This window comes from Puma concolor, chromosome A1 (genome assembly GCF_028749965.1).
Source record: "Puma concolor isolate L17-30 chromosome A1, mPumCon1.1.hap2, whole genome shotgun sequence".
NCBI lineage: Eukaryota > Metazoa > Chordata > Mammalia > Carnivora > Felidae > Puma > Puma concolor.
The window spans coordinates 195,056,961-195,083,702 of NC_141667.1; the positions used below are offsets into that span (position 1 = coordinate 195,056,961).

Genomic DNA, 26,742 nt, shown 5'->3' on the forward strand with positions numbered 1-26,742 from the left:
AACTATAAATCAGATGGTTGTGCTCACGTACTGTAAAAATACCACCAATTTCTTTCAGATTATAGTTTGTACACTGATTCCACAGAGTGATCACAAATGCTTTGGGAAATTTAAAGTGAATAAAGAGGTCATATATCCCAATCTAAAAGATAATATTACCTTCAGTTTCATCTTATCATTATTTTTATTTACCTTTACCATTATCGTGAAATTAAATAAGGTGATGTACATAATATCCATGAAACACTGCCTAGCCAAGACCTATCATTAGTAGTAGTATTTAATACTATTAAACCTATACTATAAATGACTTCCTTTTAATTAGTGATTTAACACTAATAGTAAGTAGCCATGTATCTCAACATTTACCTAGAACAAACATACGCTGTGTTCGTTATATATAATAGTGAAAATTGGAAATATGCATAGAAGATATTTATCTCTCGGACATTTGAATAATTTGAAAAATAAAAGAGTAATCTACACTTCCTTTTTCAAGAGGGGAAATTTTTGTACAGCACCTAAATTAAGAATAACTCACTGTGTATAAAAACCTGGACTTGGAATATTTGGAAAGAGAAGCACAAATCAACTCTTGTACAATCTACTACTGTATATGAACAAGGAAACTGAAAACCAAGGAGTGAACTTATTTCCTCATGGCTGCACAGATCAGTGGCAATAGAGCAGGGCAAGAGACCTGGGAGTTCACTAAAAATAACTTCCCTTTGCATAGCGCGGGATGGTTTACAAAGTGCGTGTGTAGACTTTATCTACCTTACAGCAATAAACTGGTTGAGTTGTACAGGGATCCAGTTTTTCTAACTTAGATACAAAGCTTTATGTGCTATCTCATCATCCCATTGCAGTGATCTCTCCATAACTTTATGATTCCTCTGTGTCCCATGAGTGGTTTCATGTTAACAGAATATATTTTACAAACTAAGAGAAGCAAATAGAATTAGATTCGCGTTGCAAATTGAAATAAATATAGTGCAATTGAAAGCATATATAACCTACATGGGCTAGGAAAAGTAAAGCCAGTATTATAGCTCTATCCATGAGGGTGATAAAGCAAAAATTCAAAAGCAGAATGAAGACTGATTTAGAAAAGCTTTCAAAAATTGTTGATTTCAAAAATTTGTTGACTTAGCAGCAAAATGAATCTAAAGAACAGGCTCGTGTCAGAGAATGGTAAGTGAAGCTGCAAAGATAACATTGAAGTCTTAAAAGAAATCATGCTGACATACATTAGCATTTTAGGAGTGAGCAGAATTTTACATGAGTTTTTTTTTAAATATTCATGTGCATATGGCACCAAAGAACCGGATGTAACATTTTGGTTAAACAATGAGCTCTTGCTCGCATTACATATCCTTCGCATGTTTGTGGGGCCCTCACTACGGATGCAGGCTGATTTCAGTCACAGGAATAATAGGGAACCAGAGGGTCTCAGATCAGTAATTGAATGCTCTGCCCCATAAATTAATCAAGTCACTTCCACCTACAGCATAATAGCTAGAAATAATAGTCATACCCAAATGCAAAAGGAATGGGGAAGTATAATGCTCTCTTGTCCATGAGAAGTAGGAAACTGTGGGCAAACTACAAAACTAAGCCATGGATATTATTAAAAATGATTTTTTCCTTCCTAAAAATCCTACCCAGTGGGCCTTTTAGACTTTTCTGAAGCCCATTCACTCCCAAATGTTGAGCATGTTACTGTCTGCAGGGAATTTTGGTTGGCATCCTGAGGTCATTACTTGGGCCTTCATACTCTTCAGCAAGGTTTCTCAACCTTGACTTCATAAACATTTGGGACTGGCTAATTCTTGCTTGTGGTGGCTGTCTTATGCATTGTAAGATATCTAGCAAATACCTGGTTCTACCCACTGGATCCCAGAAGCAGTCTCCTACCTCCCCAGATTTTGACAAACAAAACCACCTCTTTGGGGCGCCTGGGTGGCTCAGTCAGTTAAGCATCCGGCTTCAGCTCAGGTCATGATCTCACAGCTTGTGAGTTCAAGCCCTGCATCAGGCTCTGTGCTGACAGCTCAGAACCTGGAGCCTGCTCTGGATTCTGTGTCTCCCTCTCTCTCTGCCCCTCCCCCGCTCATGCTCTGTCTCTGTCTCTCAAAAATAAACAAACATTAAAAAGAAAAAGCAAAACAACCTGCCTCCAGACATTGCCAGATGTTCCCAGAGTGGGAGGGTGAGGGGAGGGGGCCAGTAAAGTCTTTGTTGCAGGCCTGCCATATAGACTTGCAAATACAAAGTGACTAGGATAAGCATTTGATGTTCAAAAACACGCTAGGTTGGAGAGGGAAGGGTTTATTTTGATTGGGAGAATATGGGGAAGCATTTTGGAGAAGGTGCAAAAGAGTCTTGAAGACTTTCAAGAACAGACACTCTTTTTTGAAAGGCTGAAAGTGGGTTGGTCAAGAAGGTAAAAGAGTTGGGGCAAAAATCTGAAAAGTAGAATAAAACAGATGAATTCAGAGAGCAGCCAGAGATGTGATGCAGACAGCTGGTCTGAAATTACCTTCGGTTACATTTATAAAATGGTAAATACACATACAGATAATAAAAATGATTACACTGGACTTTTTCTTACATTTCTTAGAGAACCAATGTAAATTTAAATTTCCATTTATGAGTAGAATAGGGATTCATTGGAGGGGGTTCAGAGAAGATACCCACACAATGATTAACAGGCTGAGAAATAAAATCTGCAAATTTAATTTTTGAAGAAAAGAGATATTTTAAGAAACAAAGGTAGGGGAAATTTTATAATGTGCCCTCAATTAATGTACCTCCCACAACAAAGGCTGTGACAGAGATAGTGGAACTCACATTCCATCTGTTTCCTTATGTTTCCTCTCTGTCTGCGGGTAGGCAGGCCCTCTAACCTGGCCAGTAAGATGTGGGAAAGTGATGTGCCAAAGCGTGGAAGCAGCCTGTGACCCCCTAGCTGGACCTTCCCTTGCTAAAGCAGTGGAGAGAACCACACTCCCCACAGAGTGCATCGGAGCAATTAAGTCGCTTCAGTCATCTTGGATCTCAGTGACCCTGTGGAGCAGAGTCTCCAGTCTGCCCACATTGCACATTTATTCTGCTGTGAACGAGAAATCCACTTTTGTTGTATTTAGCCTGTGACATTTGGGAGGATGTCTTTTTACCACAGCATTCATTAACCCAGTGTGACTAATACAAAGCATTCTATAAAGAGAATTCTATTTAGCACGAAGGAGAAAATAAGTCCAGATGGAAGTAAGAGAAATGTTAAAGTGAGCGTTAATAAAAGCATTAATTTTATAAAAATCAAAGATTGGGAAATAGTTCTTCATCAAATTTGGTTTTGAGAAGTATGGTCTTGGATGAAAGTTACGTATGGGAATAAATAACTCTTCAAGAGCTCCTTTTGTACTAAGATTCCGAGTTTGGGCCTAATTTTCCTTTCTAAGATTATTTCTTACAACTCACCTGCATTAACCATCTTCTCCAGCCAAATAACTTCGGGATTTTCCAAGCCTGTTCATACCTCCTTTCACTCTCGGAATCCTACCTTTTTATCTCTACATACCTAATTTCTATCTTTCAAAGCTTAACTCCATCTACTCTCCTGTGAGACCTTTTCAGACCCTAACTTGGTGCAGTTTTTCTTCTGGACTTATTAATTAGTCTCAGAAGTTAATCATTTACTGTTTGTGAAAATCATTTATTTCTGGCTTAGTCTGTATCTGTTTTAATTTCCATGTCATCTGCAGGAATATGTTAAAACTTCCTGAGAGACAAATTCATCTGCTTATATCCCCATAGCAGTGAACGACACATTTTGCACATGGTAAATACTTAATAAAGATATGATGATTGCTACTGCTCAGTGGTTTGAACCCTTAACTTTCCAATTTACATTTCATTTTTTAAAAATTAAATATATCCATTCTCTCATGTTACCTACATAGCTAATGTCACATTTAATGTTAGAGGTAACATTCAGGGGCAAGTCAGAAAAATCTTCAATAGATAACTTTCTATATACCACCACTTGCACACAGGTGGAATTGAAGCACATGTAATCTGGACAATGCATCTACATGATAATTGTTTGTTCTTTATGTCATAACTGACCCTCTTCAAAGAAATTTATTTTTATTTTTATTTTTAATATAAGGGTCTGACCACCCTTATATTCTTTGCATTCACTGGCAGAATGTATTAATAAATATACTAATGATCAGAACACTTACAGAAGATAGATAGATTCAGAGAGGCTAGAAGACCCAGCCATAAGCAGAAACTAGGGTGGAAGAGAAAGGACCCCAGATGAAGAACAATGTGGTTACTGTGTGATCTATTATATCTTATGATGTATCACAGAATAATTAGAACTCTGTGCCAACCAGCAAAACAATTGTGGCAGGCCAAACCACTGATCTCTCTGCTTCCAAACAAAGGGGTGTTCAGGAGCCGAAAGATATTTGCCCACCCACCCCTGGCAGCATAGGTAACAGTGAGAGAAAAGTTAGAACATGTTAAGAGAGGCAATCTATTTACAAAGCTTTTGCCCTAACTTTTCAAGTGTCTGCAAAGTTCAGCTTGGTTAAATTTCTACTACACAGCCTTTGTTTGTACTGACTTAGTTGACATATATGTGAGCACATCCTTGATATTCTCACCTGAAAGTCCAGGTTTGGTTGAATATGATTGTATAGGAATATTCATCCTTCTGTAGGTTTTTGTCTAAAAAGTGCAAATCCGTGTATGAAAACAGTTTAGTTTTCATTAGTTTTATTTCTAATTCCAGTTAGTTTTAAGACAATGCATTTCCAGATTTCTTGATTAGTGTGACAAGGTGTTTCACATATGAGTACATCTAAATGTGGGCATTTCACATTTACCTTTTTGTATTCACCAAAAGGAAAAGAAAAGCCAAGAGTATACACTATGAAAGTGACATAGTACTATAGTTCAATAGTTTTAAGAGGTCAGGGATTAGGAGATGCTGCTATATAGATGATCTAGAAATAATCTTTCTGTCCATAAAATAAAGTCAGGAAAATATACTATTAGTTCAAAATTTTTCATGTTCATTATTCTTCACCTGAATCTATTTCTGAGGGTAAAGACAGTATGTGTGAATGGACCACTGGAGAAACATTTATTATTCTAAACTTTTGAAATCTCATACAAATTGTTATTTTGAAGCATGAAATTACATGTGGGTTTCTTAGGACATTTAAAGTCCAGACTTTGTGTTTGTTTTCTTGGAAATAAGGTCAAATCCACCATTAAAACTATGCCAAAGTGTAAGATCGTGGCAAGCTCTTTAAGAAGTAGAACCAAAGAATTCTTTCCTGTATGTGCTGCGTCATTATTGGGGTTAATTTCTTTGAATGTGGTTTTTCAGTTTTCTTGTCTTCATAGCTTTTCCTGAGAAATTGAAAGCTAAATAAAGTTTGAAACAAAGCAAAAATAAGAGACCAGTCTTCATTTTTGGATTTTGAATAATAGGCATAAAAATAATACTGTTTCCTGTGCCTCTTGGTAATCACCCCAAAATAATACAGATGGCTAAAGGCTGAAAGAAAGGGGAAAAAAGGCTCTGTTGGTGCAATTAGGAGATGTCTCTAAGCTGAGTCATAGTATATGTGAAATGGCTGCCAGGTATTGGGAAGGTCAAACAAGAGTGCAGGAAAATGTTAAGAAATGATGCTCATGGATGAAGATCTTAAATGAAGGCAATAGGCACAATTCTTCAAAAAAGTAGCCTACTCTGTGGGGAAAAACTGTCTGGAATTGGTCCTAGTTGCTTCCCAAGACTCATCGTGGTATGAAGGAAAAGCAGGGGAGACAGATGTAATAGAGGAAACACATAGACTGTCCTTTTTGCAGGAGGCTGTCCTGGTGAGGCAGACCAGAAGACAAGACACTTGACACTGTAGTTAACACTACAACTATCAATCTTGGTTAGTTGAGAGGAAAATAAGCAAAAGGAACTTGTTCCCATACACAACCCTATGTCACCAAGAGAAGTACTTCTTATGCTTAGAATGTGGTCCGGGCCACCCTCAAACCCAGTGCAAACATCACTCAACTAATGGGTTCAGGAAGAATTCCTCTCAAAGTGGTCTGCTGCCCTTGGACGAGGATATATACCATTTTTACCTCTGATTCTCAGGCCTTTGGACTCCGGTGGAAATTACACCACTGGATTTGCTGGATCTCCAACTTACAGATGGCAGATCATGAGCCAATTTCTCATAATATCTCTAGATAGATGATAGACAGATAGATAGACTCTATTGGTTCTGTTTCTCTGGGGAACCTTGACTACTATAATCACCTAATCCTCAATATCTCAGAATGTGACCTTATTTAGAAATAGGGCTGTCACAGGTATAATTATTAGCTGTGTTAAGATGAAGCAATACTAGAGTAGGTTGGGCTCTTGATACAATATGACTGATGTCCTTGCAAGAAGAGGGAAGAGGGAATAGGCACACAAAACACAGACAAGAACACCATACACAGACAGAGACACACAGGAAGTGTGCTGGGTGACAATAGAGGCTACAAGCCAGTGAGGACCAGGGATTGATGGCTACCATCAGAAGCTAGGAAGACAATAAATCTCTATTTGAAGGCATCCAATTTGTGCTACTTTGTTAGAGCAGCTCTAAGACACTAAAACAGGCAGAGAAGAGTCATGAAACTTTGAGACCAGTGACTTTCAATATGCTGTCACCATCCCTGGTTGTCCTCATACCGTTAGTGAAGTTTTAGTCACATGCAGCCGTGTATTCTGAGTGCAAAAGAAAGGGAGAACAGGCCTTGACAAGGTTTGTAGTCAGAGGGAAGTACACCACACGTCGTGGAGACAAAATTTCGACATTAAGTACTCCTCAGTGTGGAAAGTGGAAGTGGGAGAGGACCAAGAGAGCATAAGACAGTTGGCGTGATTCGGACTCACGGAGGAGGGAGGTGAGCCCCAGGTATGCTGCTGTATGTAGGATGCATCCTTGAGGAGTTCAACTGGATCCTAAATAAAGTACAACATTTTAAAAGCTGGAGGGCTAGGAACTACTTGTTTCGCACATGTTTTTTTTAAAGGTCAAAGAAATTGAAGCGTCTGGGTGGCTCAGTAGGTTAAGTCTCCGACTTCGGCTTAGGTCATGATCTCATGATGTGTGGAGTCAGGCTCTGTGCTGACAGCTCAAAGCCTGAGGTCTGCTTTAGATTCTGTGCCTCCCTCTTCTCTGACCTCCCCCACTTGCGCTCTCTCTCCCTCTCTCAAAAATAAACATTAAAATTTTTTTTAAATGTTCAAAGAAATGTGTATTTCAGACGATATAATAAAAGAGAGATTATAAAAATTCTAGTTGAAAGGAGTGGCTTTCTTGCATAAGAAAGGAAGAAAGAAGACATTCCTTAATGCTTGAAGAAGAAAAGAAGGGGTATAATGAAGAATCAGCTTAAGAGGAATCATCTAAGGGAGACTGAAGAAACTGTGCATTCCTTACAGTGACCCCTTGGAGCTCCCATCCATTAACCACTTTTTTTTTTGTTTATTTATTTTTTTTGAGAGAGAGAAAGAGAGAGAGAGAGAGAGAGAGGAGACAGAGCACATGTGTGCAAGGCAAAGAGAGAGGGAGAGAGAGAGCATCTCAAGCAGGCTCCACACTGTCAGCGTAGAGCCCAACGTGGGGCTCAGTCCCACAAACTGTGAAATCATGACCTGAGCCAAAATCAGCTGAAATCAAGAGTTGGATGCTTAACCAACTAAGCTACCCAGGCGCACCCCATTAATCACTTCTATGTGGACTTGTGGAGAAATTAGTGGGGAGTCTGTTCCCACTGCCATGAGGGAGGGAGAATTTGATCCTCTATATTAAGTGAAATATATTTCTCTGCCCCCAAAGAGAATTCAAAGCGCATTTTTAAAGAAACATCATTATAAGTATGGTAGGAAATATAACTCCATGAATATTCTTCTTTTGAACAAATAAGCTGTCAAGGACTTTTCTGGAAAGCCAAATTCTCTTTATCACAGTGTTTCAATGGGAAAATATCATCCCTTGCCAATACATCTTTGTGACATGACATCTCACAAACGGGAGTCCTCTCTGGAAATGTATGTGTTTGAGACTGAGTAAGCAATTGTAGGAGCTCAACTCAGAGGACTAGGTTTTAGGCCTGGTACTGCCATGACTTTGGATATATTACCTTGATTTTCCTAGCTCTACAATGGGAGTGATAATCGAACCATCAACCTCTTAGGATTGAGAAATTTGTCAAATACAAAAGTGTTTCAAATCTTTCATGCTTACATTAAGATTTTTTTTTTTATTCTGAAAGGCAATTTAATAACCAAATATTTGCTGCTCCACCTGAGAAATTTAAAAATATCTGCCAAAGTCTGACTAATTTCACTTCAGTGCTTGTTTTGGTTTCATTGTAAGCCAAACGCACTTTAATAGAGGAAAGTTCCAAATTTGAAGCCGGATCTGCATAGAGTTATGTTTTGTCGCATTTATACTGATGAGAAACAGTTCTTACAATACAAACTTACCTTTAATCTCTTTAATAACAAGTGTAATCAAATGTGGTATTAACAGTATGAAGTCACTGAGGCTTTCGAAATATTGAGGTAATACTGACTGCTAGAAAGAACAACACGAAATCTATGAAATTTAAGAGCAGATGAGGTTAACAAGGAACTTGAGGAGTCACCTTGATAAACATGTTCATGGTCACAGTACACTCATTTATATTAATTTCTGTTTTAACCGCTCTATGCTCTTAAACAGAATTGCAAAAACTATTTGCATTGGAAGTTCCTTGAGATGACTTCAAATTCAAAATAAAACTGCTGAATTCTATTTAATAAAATGTGGGATTCACTGAGAATTAAAAAAAAAAGGCAAAGCTCTATAAATGTAAAAGTGGAGAGAAATCTATTCAAATTAAGTGTCAAAGAAAACAAACCTGGCTTTGAGCTGATTTTATATTTCAATTTGGAGTTATGAACCACAAAAATAGCAATGTTTCATCTGATGACCTTTTGATCTATTCCTTTTTTCTCTCTTGCCTTTTTTCACCAAATATAGTTTTGATGTCTAGCCCTCAGTACAGGTATTTATTCGGCTTCATTTAATTTCTTATTATGCCCAGCTCTTTTGTCAATAGTGCATTTGGAGAACAGATTTTCAGGATTGTGCACAATAGCCTTCCCATTGCTGATGTCTGGGCAGAAATTGGGATATTGGTGTCAGATTGTTCCTATTGATCCATGTTTGTTTCTATTTTGAACTAAGCATCAGAGACATCTATGCTTTTATTTATTAACTCTGTCTCCTCAGTCGTGACGGCATGAGGTGGTGAGTCAAATGACAGAACTGAGCTCCTAAAATCGGGTAACCAATCCCAAGCATTCCAGCAACTGGTGGAATACAACCAGAAGATGACTCTGAAATTTCTGTTGCAATGGAGCTAAACTCCCAAGAGTTCTAGTTACACTTTTGTAACCTTCAGTAGTTTCTGTGTTTTTGACCTTACTGAACAGCTGTTAAAGGAATTATTCTTTCATGCTTGGCAGTTTTGTTTTGTGACTATCTTAAAATTCCCCGTAAACAGAGATATAGTGATCTGCATGAGCCCATTTCAGGAGAGTGAAGTCTGACTTTTTATTGCAGACATAGTATTTTATTGTATTGTCCTAGCTTCTGTTATCACCCACCTTTGTAAAAAGATTTTAAATGGAATGCTATGCTGCTGTCTGTCATAAAATCATAACTTAGTATACTTCCCCAAATATGCAGGTGTCTCTATGCATAGATTTTGCTACTGAAATGGAAGAATGTTTATTTCAACTGAATTATTAGACTATATATTTATCATTCTCGGTTTTGACAATGAAAGACTAGCATGATTCAGGACAACAGTATCTTATCAGATAGTAGGAGGTAAGTGGAAGTGAGATGACCCAAAGAAATAGAAATAGAGAAATTTTAGGAAGTATTGTGTATAGGACTGCTAACATGATTATTGTCTATTGTGTATGTATTGTGTGCATGTGTGTTGTGTCTAATTGTCTGAAAACTGGTAAACTGGTGGTATACAAACTTCTAGAATCCTGTTTGCAGATATTACCAGTAATGATCCGGACGTGCTACTAATTCTAGAAAGTGTAAGAATAAAGTCTCGGCCAGTAATTTATTTGCCCTCAGAGTCCCCTCAAATGGAAGACCTTTTAAAAACCCGAAAACTACTGAATTTAAGGAATCTTAGAAGTCATTTATTTTACCCCAGTGCTCACACAGACGCTCCATGACACCTCACTGCTAGATAAGATCCAATCTTCTGGGCCTCGGAGGAAGGGGGTCCTGTAGCAAAACATCCCGAAGAATGTACAGCCTCCCACCCTGCCAGAGTACCTTCTCTGTACCCACGTCACCTTCCTCTGACGTCCCTGGATTTGGACACCACGGCTCTATACATTAAACCTTTCATATACTTGAAGATTGTTAAATTATCTCTGACTTCTCATTTAGAGGAGAAATAATTCTTGTTCTTTTAGCCTTCCCTCAAAGGTATTAGCCTTCCAATCTTTTATCACTTTCATTGCTCTCCCCTGGAACCTGGCCAAGTACTTCACAGGCCTCTAAAGTTTTGGAACTTCAGACTAGAAGCCATGTCCTGACATGTGAGAGGATGACCTCCGATTTAACATGACATACATTGCATACATTCCTGGAGTATCACGTTTGCTCTTATAAACTACAGTTGATGCAAAGCAAATAGTCTGTTACTCAGTACGACCCCTAGTTAACCTCTAATACCTCTCCAATGTAGCAGACAGGCATGTCCCATCTCGGAGCTGTGTGCCATATTTTTTCTCTCCAAAAAGATGGCAGGGGGCAACAAACACCAGGAGTCACCAGGAAAGGAGCAGATATATTCTATGTATAGAATAATAGAAATATTTTTTGGCCAAGGTCATAAAGCACGAATCGATATGAAACAAGACAGGTAAGGCCAGCTTGTTATATGAGACAAAAGAAAGGAGGAACAAAATAATGACAGGCTGAAGTGGTTTTTTTTTTTTTTGTTTTTGTTTTTTGTTTTTTTTTTGTTTTGTTTTGTTTTGTTTTGTTTTTAAATCAACGTTTATTTATTTTTGGGACAGAGAGAGACAGAGCATGAACGGGAGAGGGGCAGAGAGAGAGGGAGACACAGAATCGGAAACAGGCTCCAGGCTCTGAGCCATCAGCCCAGAGCCCGACGCGGGGCTCGAACTCACGGACCGCGAGATCGTGACCTGGCTGAAGTCGGACGCTTAACCGACTGCGCCACCCAGGCGCCCCTGAAGTGGTTTTAAAAAAAAAAAAAAAAAAAAAAAATATATATATATATATATATATATTTATAAGAATTTCAGCATAGTTTTCTTTTTTTTAAGTTCATTTATTTTGAGAGAGACAGAGACAGCACAGGTGGGAGAAAGGCAGAAAGAGAGGGAGAGAGAGGATCCTAAGCAGGCTCCATGCTGCCAATGCAGAGCCTGACATGGGGCTCAAATCCATGAAGCCGTGACCTGAGCCAAAACCAAGAATCGGACACTTGACCGAATGAGCCACCCAGGCACCCCTCAGCCTCATTTTCAAGAATCTGCTGTGATGCCATAATCCTTTGTGTGCAATGTAATTCTAGCCCTGGAGGATGAGCCCACCTAGTAGGTTGTGAGGGGGCTACCTGAGTGTCCATCATGGAATGTTATGGTGAGTTCTGAACAGGGAAAACTGTCTCTATTCCATCTGCCAAAAGTAAATTCGCTGAAAATGTGGCTAGGAAGATGCAGACTAGATCTAAATAAAATTTAATTTATTTGCACTAAAAGAACAAGGGTGATTCACAACATTTATGTTCATTTAGTTCGGTTCAGTGATTCTTGACAGTTTCTTTTTTTTTTTCTTTTTTTCTTTCTTTTTCTTTCTTTTCTTTCTTTCCTTTTTTTCTTTCTTTCTTTCTTTCTTTCTTTCTTTCTTTCTTTCTTTCTTTCGTTTCTTTCTTTCTTTTTCTCCCTCTCTCTTTCTCTCTTCTTTCCTTCTTTCCCTCCCGCCATCCCCCTCCCTTCCCCTCCTCTCCCCTCTCTCTCTTCCTCCCTCCCTCCTTTCTTCCTTTCTTTTTTCCTTTCTTTCTTTCTCTTTCTTTTCTTTTCTTTTCTTTTCTTTTCTTTTCTTTTCTTTTCTTTTCTTTTCTTTTCTTTTCTTTTCTTTTCTTTTCTTTTCTTTTCTTTTCTTTTCTTTTCTTTTCTTTCTCTTCAAAATTGCTGCACAGACTAGATCCTCTCTACCTTTCCAGACATCTGTGAGCATTTCCCCACCCACACTTCACTACTACAGCCATGCTGACTCACCATGCTGGTTTCCCTCTGTCCCTCCTGCCAATGAGTGTTCCTCTGTTTGGGCTATTTCTTCTTTTCCTCTTTTATACAGCTGACTCCACTCACCCTTCAATATTGAATTAGTGTTACTTCTCTGGGAAAGTCTTCTCGGAAACCCCCAAAATAGTCCAAGCACTCCTGCTGTGTGCTCCAATAGCACCCATATCTCCCATTTTAAAATTTACCCCAGTTTTTAGCAAAGGCTTGTAAATTTGTCTTCCTCCATAGGCTGTGGACCTGAGGAGGCAGGATCATCTCACTCATCTTGTTTTCATAGTATGGCCAAGAACTAGCACAGTGCTTGGCCTAAAGGTGAATTCCATCCATTGGTCAAATAAGCAGTGACTGACACCAGCATTAACTCATTGAGCTACAAATATTCAACCAACTGAGCCACCCAGGTGCCCCCATATTGAGCTACAAATATGATTGAATCTCTTCTCTCTTAAAAACTTGGATTATTCTTTATTGACTACAGGCTCAAGCACATTTTTACAGAGCATTTAAAAATCTTTCACAATGTATCCACAATCTAACTTTTTAGAACTTCTTTCTAAATTTTGCATCCAAATTTTCTGCCTGCGTATCAAACTTTTTCTTACCTTATATATTGACATATATTCTACTCGGCATTACATCGTTTTGAGCTACCATTTTACTCCAGCCTCTACGGCAACAACCAGCTGTGCTAAGGTGAACCTTGACCACATCTGGCCTCCACTGAACAGCATGTCCCTGATTTCCCACAACAGGGCTTCTCTGCCACCTGCACGTGAGGTACCTGTGGGAATCTGTTCAGCCAAGGGAGATAGCGCCCCAGGGCCAACTTTGACCACTAGGGGCAGTAAATAGACCCCTGTTCCTGAGCAAAGTCTGGAGTTCAATCTGTACACTCCTCTGAGGGTCCCAAAAGGGCTGGAGCTCCAGCTGCCCATGGTGGTGACAAGCTCAGGAATGCATCTTTGGAGTGGTGTTTCCTCCTCCTCCTCACTTCCCACTTGCTTTTCTTCTGCTCTGGTTCCATGTAAATGTCTTACAAAATGAACTAGCTGCAGGCAAAACTTCAGCTGGTTTTGGAAAACCTCAGGGTTAAAATAGCTGAATATGCCATGCATTCCTTTACACTTCTTGTTCCCTCTGCCTGGAATTCTAGCCCTGGCCACCCAAGCCCCCTTCTTTTTCAGAGTTTCTATTTATCATCCAAACCCAAACATGAATGGTATCCCAATGGAGAAGTGCTCCTTGACCCAGACTTTACTGCTCTGTCCTTCCAGCTCTGATTGCATCTGTACACATGTCTGTTATATCTAGCATTGCAATCACAATTTTCAAGTTTATGAGAATATGCAAACTACGTATACTCAATCATTTCATTTAAATTCATTTATAGACTATTTTTAACAAATGCTTGTATGTATAGGTATTTTGAAAACGATCAAAGTAAATAAAATTTTCTATTATTGATATCAGATGCTGTATTAAGTAGACTCTATAAGTTTCGACTCAAGCTGAACTTATGTGTGGCACCTATTTTGCACTGAGCAATGCCCTACATCGATTCTTTGTTGGGTAGTTCCCTGAAGGAGTCACCGTGCACCTGTTAGTATTTCCCCCCACTGGCTAAGGGAGACAGAAGCCTCCAGAGGCATTTGTGGGACCTCCAGGGACAGTTGAGAGTGTTAGGTTGGCAGAGCCACAGGTACATGAAGTACAGTCCCAAGTGCTGGGGACCGCACACCAGGCACAAGCTGAGGAGTTATTTTCATGTCACTTGGGAAACTCAGGTAAAGTTGTATGGGTCTCCATGTGACCTTGTATGACAGAGAGTGAAAGATGCCAGTGTCCTCACCTCTTCTGCATTGCCCTGACACTCTAATGGAACAGGGCAGAACAAAAACACAGACCACATACCCTGAGGGAAGAGACAGATGCTTAGCAACCTGGAGACTTCCCTAGTATCAAGGGCTGTGTGTGAAAAACTATTTATTTTCACAAAAGCAGATGTAATAAATGCTTCAACTCAATCCCTGTGTCTTTCACTTGTATGTGACTCCTTGCCCCCAAGATGACCCTGACCTCTCCCAACTGACCAGACTCTTTAGAGCTTCTTGTAAGGTCTTCCAGGTGCCGCCCCCTCCCCCCCCCCCCAACCCTTGAACCTGCCAGCCACACCTGGGGCTCTTTCGTAAAAGCACCTGTGACATCCTGAGCTCCTGTCCATTCCTCTGGCTGGACCTATACATTTGTCCCCCTGAAGACTGCTGGCTGACCCTTGGGAATAGTCTTCCAAGGGCCACTGGTAACATTTGGGACCAAGACCCTTGCTAAATACAAACTAAAAAGGATTTACCAAAAAAGTTCCAGTAACGGTTTTTTGTGGCCCTGTAAATATCTGGTCTGGAGAGGTCCAAGGAAACTCTGAGTACATATTTAACGATAGTTATACCCAGAGGTCTTACTTTGGGTACAGGAGAAGAGATTAAAAATATATTTTTCTCAAATTCCCTAACCATATGAGAAATAACATATGAGGATTATGTGCCATTTTCTTAATTCTAAACTGAATATGAAAGTGTTGTTTTGGCTTAGGACTAGACTGCCACTTTTAACCTTAAAATGTTAATATATGTAATGATTCCTTCTGGGTGTATGGTATGAGTATATGGATGTGTCTTCTTTTACTGCCTCTGTTAATTGGTACTTTTTAACTTCTCATGTAAAACCACTTGTAAGGCTACATTTAATGCAGAAAACCTGCATGACTCCTTAAATTATGAAAATCTTATTCCTGAAAAGTCAATAATCTCAGGGCCCTGTGAATTTATTATAAATATTAAACTTTGAATAATGTAAGCTGATCCTACCTGATGGGATTTCACTCCTGTCTTCCTCATACAACATATTAGAACTGCCAGTGATCCTCTGGTATAAGCCCCACTGGATGAAAGGGGCTGGGTGGGGGGGGTTTCCTTTAGAAGCCTGATGCTTTGGTGGAACGTGAGTCCTCTCTACCCAGTCAGCTCGTGTACTCAAATGGCCTTGTTAGTCTTATAGGAAGACTCTTAATCACTCCTTAGCATGCTTTTTAAGTGGCTATTTTGTGAGCCATAGCCCTCCAGATTGAAAGTATGGGTTTTAGAAATGACATTGTATTAATTATTTGGGAATATCAGTTATTTAAGTTTCTACAAATTATACTACTACAAATTATACTTTTGGTAAGATAATTTGAACTCTGTAAATACCACAGAGAATATTTTGACATAACAATACTATAACATTATTATAATAATAAATGTTTCATTATAGAAGCTCAAGCACACACATTATTGAAAACAAGAGGGCATATTTTAATATTTTTTCCATTAATTGGCATTTTTCAAAACTACAGGATAATGAATTTTACAAAACAATAATATATTTTAAGTACCAGGTTGGGAGAGAACGTATGTTTTAATTTTTTTTTTAAGTTATGTGGGAAAGCATGAAAAAGCTACAGAATAATCCTTTCAGTGCCCCCCGATATTTACTGGAGTATACTATCCAGCTACAACCAAAATGTATCATTAGGGTTATCATTAAGGAGGTGGCATAATTAAGTGAAGCAACAGAAGGCAAAATAGTTGGCACAAGTTTGTCTACGTAAATAAGGGCTCCAAGACAATGATGCAGATTGTCTTCTCCACTACCAAGTAGAAAAGCATCTGCTATAGCCTCTGAAAGGCATGGCTACAGTTCTTTGCACAACTGTCTATTCTCCCAAAAGTTCCTAGTTAAAGGACAGACGCCAGCAGCTCTGGAATTCCTTAGTAGGACAGCTGATGCAGGAATGAGCCTCAAAAGCATCTGGTGAACTTGTGAAGGGAATCTATTCACAGTGAGAACACTCCTGACTTACCGAGTTTGGATGGCTGTAGGCAGTGGAATAGGGGATGGGTATCTTAAAACTACTCCTTTGTCTCTTGGATGAGACCCCATGGTTAAAAATCACGGCCCTAGGTTGTGCTTTTCAAACTTTAGTGGGCAAGAGAATTATCCAGGGGGCTCTCCTAAATATTCCGATTCATAAAAGTAAGGGTAGGGCCCACGAAACTAAATATGAACAGACACCTCAGCTGAGTCTGAGTCTAGCGTTCAGCGGCCACCCTTAGAGGACAAGGCTGTGCCTCTCACAGGGGAGTGATTTAAAATGACAACCAGTGACACCTTTGCCCACCAAATTCATCTTTAAATGGCTTCTGTGCCTTAACACCAATGTAATGATTCATTTCTGGGCATTCAAGAGTTACTTGTCAAAAATTCAGTGGACATTTTTCATTCTTTTCCCACTTTTCTTTCTTTTTAAAATAATTTTGATTTTGGGGGCGCCTGGGTGGCTCAGTCGGTTAAGCGTCCGACTTCAGCTCAAGTCATGATCTCACGGCTTGTGGGTTCAAGCCCCGCGTCGGGCTCTGTGCTGACAGCTCAGAGCCTGGAGCCTGCTTCAGATTCTGTGTCTCCCTCTCTCTCTGCCTCACCCCGGCTCGTTCTCTCTCTCTCTCTCTCTCTCTCTCTCTCTCTCTTTCTCCCCCTCCCTCCTTCTCTCAAAAAGAAATAAACATTAAAAAATTTTTTTTTAATTTTGATTTTTTAGTCAAGGGATTTAAAGATTCAAAGAATTCTAGAGTTTGTTACAAAGAGAAAAATAGAGCATAACGGCTGTCTCCCACACCTATAGCCCATCTCCATTTTCCCTGTGCCAAGGGCAACCATCATCATCCTTCTTAGCTGGTTACTTTACATCTACAAAAGCATAGCTAAATAATATTCTTGTGTTATATTACCTGCTGATTTTTCAGTCACAGTCATTATTTGTTGAGTTTCTTTTTGTCCCCGTGCCTTCCTCACATGAGCAATTTGCCTAGCCCAACACGCCCATTCTCCTAAGACAGTCATGTCATAATTTAGAATCTTTACATATTCCTGCGCTGTTTTTTCCTAGACCTAATGATTGACTTGCTTGAAGCGCTCCATTTGTATGTTTTTATCACTAATTCCTCTCCAAACACTTTACCTGTTGCCTAAATTTTCTCTCAGTCTATCCTGAAGCATCTGGGACATCGTCAGGACGTATCTTGTCGGAGACATCTCCTCTCTCCCAGAGGTTTATGACCTGCTCCAGGCTGGATGGGCAGTTGTCCTCTTGGTGTCCCCTGCCCCAGCTTGTGCCTTTGTTGCTATCTAGTGTTGGACCTCCTGCATCCTGTGCTGTAAGTCTTCCTCTTTCCTTGCTTCATGCACTCATTTCGGAAGGACACAGACACAGTTTCCTGCATAGCAGATGCAAAGAAGATTGATGTCTGAAAATGCCTTTATTCTGTTCTAAAAGTACTCCTTTACCCTACTTCTAGAGCTATCTGATATATCTAATTCCTGAGTCTTTTGATGTTTTTGTGGTACAAACTGAGTTTTACTTGATGTGTTTATTTGTTTTGGACTTTTCATGTTGCCATTTAAAATTCCATTCTTTATTGGGTATAATAATTCCCACATTGTATGCCTATTTCCTCTGCAGTTTCTAAATTGTTTTGCTGCTATCTATTCTCATATTATCTCCATTTTTGTAGGTTTATGGCTTTTTTTTTAAAAAAGGAAATCCCTTTATTCTAATAAATTTTCTGAAAAGATTCTGGGAGGGAGTGAAAGTCGACATTGTCTTCTCTCTACCCTCTCTACCTGGAAGCACCATATTTTATTTATCTGCCTTGACCTCTCAAAACATCATTGACCTCTGCTCCCCATATTTTTCCTTCCTGAAATACTCTTTGTTTCTCTTCCAGGACATCTTTCTTTTCCAGTTTTTCTTCTCTGGGGCAGTTCCTCTGCAGTAGCATTGAAAGTCTCATCATCTTTCTCCACCTAGACTTTAAATGCTATGTTCCCCCAGGTTCAGTGTGTGGCCTCTTTTCTCTTTCTTTACTCTCTTCCCAGGCAACATTATACTTCCCCTTGTTTCAACGACCATTTATTCACTGATGATTCCCGAATTTATATATTTAGTTCTGTCCTCTGAACATTTCTGTAGCTCTCAGCTGATCTCACTACATATATATCTCAAGTGCATCTCAGCTTTTGCACTTCCCAAACCTGGCTCATGACCCTTCCTTCTTTCTTGGTCTTCTATTAGCCTTTATCTGAATGAATAGCACTATAGAGTGTCCTGTTGTGTAAGTCAGGACAGGGGTCAAAAGTCATCACTGGCACCTCCCTTTTCCTAAAGGTACCCCCTGTGGTACAGCCAGCATTAATTCCTGTTGGCTTTACCACCAAAATCTCTCTCAAAATTTCTATTCCTGCCATCTGCGTCACCACCCGCTGGTCATCTCGCACCTGGATTAATGAATTAGCTGGCCAAATAATCCTCTCATTTTCATGTTTGTCCTTCTCTAAACTTCTCTTCACAGGAGAACCAGAGTGGTCTGTGAAACTACAAAGCCGTTCACATCATCCTCACCCCTCTGACAACTACCACCTACACCCCTTAACTCACATGACCCTTGCGAGGTCTTTCCATCGCTTTTTCATTGAGCATTCAAGTTTTTAGCATGTGCTGCCACCAATTGCCAACATCATCCAACAGCACTGCCCCTCTTGCTTCCTTTTTAAAAACTCATTTTGAAAGAGAGAGAGAGCATGAGAGTAAGTCCGTGTGTGCATAAGCAGGGGAGAGGCAGAGACAGACCGAGAGAGAGAATCCCAAGCAGGCTCTGCGGTGTCAGCACAGAGCTGGATGAGGGGCTCGATCTCACAAATCGTAAGCTCATGACCTGAGCTGAAATCAAGAGTCAGTCGCTTAACCAACTGAGCCACACAGGTGCCCCCGCCTTGCTTTCTTTATTTGTGTCACCCACAATGGCTTTCTTTTCATTCCTCATACGTGACAGGTTCCCTTCTGCCATAGGACCACTGTCCGAGCTTTTTCTCCCGCAGGAATGTCTTCCTCCTGCTCCCCTTCCTTTATCAATTAACACATTCAGCTCAATTGTCACTTTTCCTGGAGTGTCTTTTCTGACTCCCATCCCAGATATCTCTGAAGTACCTTTTACTTTCACAAGTGTGGAGCCATTCTTCAGGCCCCTAACGCAACCTTAATTATACATTTATCTGAATTATTTTTATTAGCATCTGTCTACTCCATTAGACTGCATTTGTGAAGGATACTTAACATCACATTCAAGGGTATCTGAATTTGGCCTCCTCCACTGTCATTTGGTATTCCTGAGAGCAATGAGTAGAAGTGTTTCAACAGCCTTTCTAGTGTCCTGGAGAGACAAAGAAGCTATGTTTCTAGGTGACTTTCAGTCTTTTTAAGCTACAATCATAAAATACTATAATTTGGCTAAAAGAAAATAACAAAGCTGTGTCTCAAGTATGGGCAGAAGCTTATTGGTTGTATTCGTTTCCTAAAGCAGCCATGATAAATGACCACAAACTGGGTGGCTTGTGGCAACACAAGTTTATTCTCTCACAACGTCTGAAATCAAGGTGTCAGCAGCACGACGCTTCCTCTGCAGGCTCTCGGGAACAATCTTTCCCTGCCTTCTGTAGCTTCTGCTGGCTCTTGGCATTCCTTGTGACTGTATCACTTCTGTCTCTGCCTCCATCTTTTCAAGACCTTCTCCTCTGTGTCTGTGTTGTCTTTGCTATCTCTTATAAAGAAACCTGTTAGATTTCGGTCCCACCCAAATAATCTAAAAGCATCCCATCTTGATGTCTAACTTAATTATAACCACAATTATAAAGATGCTTTTTTTTTTCTTTTTTAGTTTATTTACTTATTTCTGAGACAGATAGAGACAGCACAAGTGGGAGAGGGGCAGAAAAAGAGGGAGACCGAGAGGATCCCAAGTAGGCTCCACACTGTCAGCACGGAGCCCAACATGCGGCTCAAACTCACAAAATCGCAAGATCACAACCTGAGTCGATACCAAGAGTATGACGCTTAACCTACTGAGTCACCCAGGTGCACCCACAAAGACCCTTTTCCTAATCAGGTCACATTCACAGGTTTCCAGCAAACATATCTTTTGGGGGCCACCATTCATCCCACTACACAGGACGGAAGCCTGAATGAATAGACTATAAAACTGTAGTTCTTAATGAGGGTACATTGAGAGAGGGTGAAGAGTAGAGAAAAGCCAGTTGTCCATCAGAATCTGGTGAGAGATGCAGGACCAAAGGGTGTGTGTGTGTGTGTGTGTGTGTGTGTGTGGTGTTTGACTTTTTTTAATGTTTATTCATTTTTGAGAGACAGAACGTGAGTGGGGCAAGGGCAGAGAGAGAGGGAGAAACAGAATCTGAAGCAGGCTTCAGGCTCTGAGCTGTCAGCACAGAGCTTGGCATGGGGCTCGAACTCACGGACTGCGAGATCATGACCTGAGCTGAGGTCAGACACTTAACCGAACTGAGCCACCCAGGCACCCAGGTGCCCCTGGTGTTTGGATTAAGCTCCTTGGGTACTTCTGTTCCTGGATGTTGAGAAACTCTGTCTTAGAGAGCAAATCTTATCTTCCTCTGGGTTTGGTGAAAATTGTACTTGCTTATGGGGATCTTGGAAGCAGAGCAGACTTTCACAATTTTTTAAGGTAATTCTTGAGCATAGCAGAGAATGTCCAAAGCGAAAGAAGCTTCTCTGCCACACAGAAGTGTGGTCTCCAGGACTCAACAGGACTACAAACTAAGAACAGGTTGTTATTATAGAGGACAAAGTCAGCCATACTAGAGAATAAGAAGCCATTAAGTGGAAAGCAGGGAAAATGGATATAAGCTGTTTCACGGAAGATTGAATTTAACTTAAAGAATTTAGTTTTCATTAAATGTTTGTTGAATTTAAATCAAATTGTTAGTGAAAAATGTCCGGTCTATAAATGATATCCTTTAAATCAGGGCAGTTTTCATTTGGCCAGTGTGGCAAGGTTGTGGCCTTGCCTTAAAATGATAAGGAGAGACTTAGAGACATGTTGGGTCCATTGACCAACAGCATCAACGTCACCTAGCAGTTTGATAGAAATTCCGAATCTCAGGCCTCATCACAGACCTACTGATTAGAATCTGACTTTGAGCACGGTCCCCAGGTTATTCACATACATATTAATTTTGGAGAAGCCCTGGACTAAATTAATCTTCTATACCTCTGCTTCTGTGAAAAAATGAGACAGGTTTCAAATGAGCCACTCTGTAACTCATGTGGATGCCTGGCTGGGTTAAAGCCTGCTCCCTGATTAGGATCATCAACATTAATTAATTCCCCAGGTTGGACCAAGATGGTCCTTCTGGGGTTTTGCATAGCCAACAGCTGCTAGAGGGAATGCTGCAGCAAGCAATGAGGAGAATCCTGTCAAAAGAGAGCGCTGAGGTTTTCTACTTTGTGGGGAGTTTTCATCAAGTAGGAAACAGGAGCCCATTCGTAAGTAATGGTCATACCGGCTTCTTAGTGAAACTCCTTTTCATCTCTCACACACTGTATTGCAGTTCTGAGTGACTTGGCTCCCATCCCAGCGCCTGTCCATTGTTTCTGTGTGCAGGCTGCCACACACTCTGACCCATGCGATCATGTCGCCTCTTCCTTTTAAAAATGGTTGTAGAACATAACAAAAGCCCGCTCTCAGAACAATGGCTGCGGAGGAAAGTTATGGGATTCAGTTTGGAATAACTGTGCAGACCAACCTGGCTGAACTTGTTTTGTTTAGGAGCTAATCAAATCTGTATCATCGTACAAACTTTTCTGCTTGCTTGGCCTTGTTTTAAAAACAATACCTTCTAGCTGTTGGGACTAAATCCAATATTACACAACACAAAGGTGAACCTTTTAGAAAATATTGCTCAGTATAAACATGAACGGTGGAATTAGGCTTCCAACACTAAGCATTTTCATCCTGAAGAATTGCTCAATAATTTTTCTGTAGTAGTCATACTTTTAATTAAAACATTTTAATCAGCATGTGCTTAGAGACAGAAGTAGAAAGCCATTCTAAACAAATCCATGGGAGAGAAGAGGTGACCAAGGTCTGCTGAAGGTGGGGTTCCAGGATGCTGTTTTGTGGTTTGTTGGGATGATGAAAACGCTGTACGTGAAAACAAGAAAGTAATATTTTTGGCCTTTTGACTTTGAAAATTTTCTAGACCAAGGCTTAACTTTGTAAGATAATAACAGAAACAGATTTTGGCGTTGCTATTTACTGTTCTTGAAATGTTTCTGAAGGAAAAGCATTTTTTCCTAAAATGAGCAATCCTTACTGAGGAACTGATAATTTCATTTAAGGCCATCTCTAGAGATACTAGAAATAAATAAATTATGCTCACAAAGCATATTTTAGTCCTCTGATTAGCTGATTTTAAAACTACCCAAAAACCATACTTATAAACAATTGTGTTTCACCTTTTTACAAATTTCCGTGTATTAAAATGGGGCACAGAAACTGATTTTGTAGCAAAGAGGCTACGAACCCAAATTTTACTATCAGATAAAACTGGTTTGTGTGCTCACTAAACCATTTGCTAGCTGTGTGACCCTGTGTAAATTATCATCACCACTCTGTGCTTCACAGACCTCATTTAAGAAAAAAAAGAATGAATATTATTACCTACATACTACAATGGGACTGTTTTACAGATTAAATGAGAAAATGTATATAAAGCACTTGGTACAATGGCACTTAGTAAGTGATCAATATTATCTAATTACTACTATTTTGATCACTCGCATTACTTACGATAACAGACACACAAAACACAGGTTTCTTTAAGTACAGAAAAAGTTAATTAACAAGTGTGTGTGTATATATATATATATATATATATATATATATATTTTAAAGTTTATTTATTCTTGAGAGATAGAAAGAGAGCATGAGCAGGGGAGGTGGGGAGAGAGAGAGGGAGACACAGAATCCCAAGCAAGCTCCAGGTTCTGAGCTGTCAGCACAGAGCTGGATGCGGGGCTCGAACCCACGAACTGAAAGATCATGACCTGAGCTGAAGCCGGACGCTTAACCAACTGAGCCACCCAGGCGCCCCAACAAGTATATTTTAATAAATGCCGTATTTTAGTTTCTGATGTCAAAGCTAAGTAATAAAGTAATTGCTTTTAAACTTATGCAAAAAGTCATCTTCTGTAAAGAAAACAAACTATTTTAGGAAAAGCTACCTTAAAGTTACTTAAGACTTTAAGTTGAAATAGAATTCAGTCCTTTAGTTATATTCCTTGTAGTTATACTTAATATAATTCAAAATTTTCATTTAGAAAAACGAGGTCCTCTGTAAATTAAATTTTAAAAATATAGATAGTTAATATATTTTCAACATTTTCTATGTGCCAGACACAGCTCCCATTCTTAGGTGTATCCAAGGGTCACCTCATTAACATAACAAGAGACACTTTTCTCTCATTGCAGGGAATTCTAAGGGTGTAAGGAGCTCTGCCAGAAATTTGTCAAAGACCAACGATATATTTCTTATTATAAATCATAATATCACAGGTCATGCTGGAGTAGAAGGAGCCTTTAATACAATATGACTGGTGTCCTTACAAGAAGGAAAATTTGGATTCAGACATAGAGATATGGCGGGGATGGGGGGAGAATGCCACATGATGCCAGAGGTGGAGATTGGAGCCACCATAGGAACACACGGATTGACAGCAACCACTGGAAGCGAGAAGAGAGGCAAGGGAAGATCCTGCTCAGAGGCTCAGAGGAACCATGCCCTGCTGACACCTTGGTTTTGGACATCCGGTCTCCAGAACTGTGAGAGAACACATTTTCTGCCATTTTATGTCAGCCACTTTGTGGTCTTCTGGTAACTGCAGCCTGAGGAAACTAATACAGATACTCCCAAGCTTTTTTTGCTCTCATTTTTGTATCCCTTCCACCCCAAACCCTGATATCTCATCCCTTTGGATCTAGGACCTCCAAATTTCCCAAATTGAAAATTAGCTAATCTGAGAGTTAGCTTGAGACGGGTAGAAGCCAATCTAAATACGTTACTCTATCTTGTCAAACAACATAGGTCATTTTTGATTCTTTTCATGAGAACGTTTTCGCGTATGCCCTCTAATTTAAAGAAGCAATTCTGAAGTCAAGAATCTCAGGCTGATGGGACAGAGGGCAGTACCACAGGAAGTGGGAGGAAAATGTCTTGGAGCTAGTCCCTATTGTTTTTCTTGCATTCTTTTAAATTCACATGATCCATTTCTAATGTTCTTTCCTGGCCCTTATTGTAGTTACATACAAGGATCAGGGATGAGCCTCCCATGTATTTCATTGTCACAAGTCTTGGATTACGATCTTTCTCTACACCTTTTCCCCTAACAGCATCTTCAATATACATATAGACCTCTCGGCCTCATTCTTCCTTCACATTCTTAACCTCAGCTTCTCTTACTTCTATCCTATGGTAGCAAGCAAGGTAGCACTAGGCAAGGATGAAGTCTTGACGTTATTGTAGTAGTTCAGAATCATTTCCAAAATCTTATGTTTTAAATAACCCCTCCTTTGAATTTTCCAAGCCCTGCATTAAAACAACAAATATGCTTGTGTTTTTCTGATTTCAAGCCCTCTCACCCACTCCCTAGAAACTTAGAGATCATTACCCAGCTCCCCACACACTATTGCTTTCCTTCCCTTTACAGACTCATGGCCAATCCCTTACAAAGAGCTTAACCTTCTTCCATGATGCCCTTGCTCCCTTAGCTTTTACACTGGCATCTGCCCTGTTTGTGACACTGTTTTTCTGTCCATGCTTGCAGATAGTTAATTGCTTCTGGAGAAAGTTGATCTATCATTTCCTGTAATAAACTTATGTTTATCCAGCTAAAAGCAGGTCCTCCACTCAGCATTCCTTTACATCATGAATTGATCTTTAGTCTTGCTCCCTATAGGATCCTGAGAAATTTCTAGAATTTTGCTTGAAGCCACAAAAAAATCAAGGATGCACTTCCCTCACACATGACTTTGACTACCTCATCTTTGGATATGAACATCCTCAATTTTCCTATATTTTTTATCTTGAAGATTCCCCCAAATCATTCACATATAACATAAATGCAAGTTGATTCACTCATAGAATGGAATGGACTCTGCGAGAAAGGATGGGCCCTTGTATTTGAAATGCCAAGTTGTTTTGGTAAACCAAGAAGGGATGAAATAAAAGTTGACTGTAATGAATATTTCCAAGAAATTCATTTTAAACACCTTTTTAAAACTTTTTTCACTCGCAAATTGCTCTTAATCGTCTTGAAGGACAATCAGGGAAAGAAAAAAGACAAAACAGCACTGCCTACGCTGCTTCAGATTGTCTTGCTACAGTTGTGTCTGAGATAGCTCGGCGGTCCGTTTTCCTGGCACTCGTCACACCAATGGACACAAGTTAGCAACGGAAAAGCTGCGTTGCGTGAGCATACACATGTGGCTTGGCACACCTCTTACCCAAACCTGCCTGCTTGGTAATTAAAAAAGCAGTGTTTATTTATCTATCTATTTATTTATTTTCGTACAATATTGTTTTACAGAACTGGCAGCCAAAGACAGCACCTGGAATCTTACCTCATCTCCCTGGGATCTCAGCTTCCACAGCTGTCCTGAATTTTTGTTAGAGTGAAGAACATTGAGCAGTACTCCCAGTGCTTTTTAAAAACCACTAAATACCCTTTCACACACACACAAAAAAACAGGCTGGGTGTACTGAGAGTTGGTATGCTGATTAGAAAAAAGAACTCTGAATTTCTTCCTCCCTCCCTCCCTCCCTCCCTTCCTCTCTCTCTCTCTTTCTTTCTTTCTCTCTCTCTCTCTTTCTTTCTCTTTCTTTCTTTCTTTCTTTCTTTCTTTCTTTCTTTCTTTCTTTCTTTCTTTTGTTCTTTCTTTCTTTCTTTCTTTTTGTTGTGTCTTATGTATTTCAAATACTTTGGAAAGAGGGAGTAAAAATCAGGAGCTAATAATGTCCATAGAAACAGCACAGAGCCAGCGGGAGAACAGAAAATCTGAAAACGAAGTAATTGTTAATTCTAGAATAAAATGTTAATCACTAAAATTGAAAATTCAAAGATTTAGGTAGTATTTAGATTCTAAAACAATTTATAAACTGGATAATAATCTATCTAAACAGACGTAGAAATAATTTCTTCCCAGAACAGTAAAATGGTAGATCTTTCTGTCCCTTTAGAATGCTTTGCCTGGTATGAAATGACTTCCTTAAATCCTAATCTAAGCATTTCATTAAGATATTTTGTCATTATGAGGCCATGAAAAATTCTAAGTCTGTTA

The 26,742-nt window shown here is 39.6% G+C and overlaps 1 long non-coding RNA gene across 1 annotated transcript in view; it reads right to left on the reverse strand.

Annotated features, from left to right (window-relative positions):
- Positions 1–2,089: 2,089 nt before the first annotated feature.
- Positions 2,090–26,742, reverse strand: part of LOC147584706 (uncharacterized) — a 223,265-nt gene continuing 198,612 nt past the window's right edge. Inside the window, exon 2 of the long non-coding RNA XR_015255833.1 lies at positions 2,090–2,130. This is a non-coding gene — a long non-coding RNA (uncharacterized LOC147584706). The remainder of the gene's footprint in view (positions 2,131–26,742) is intronic.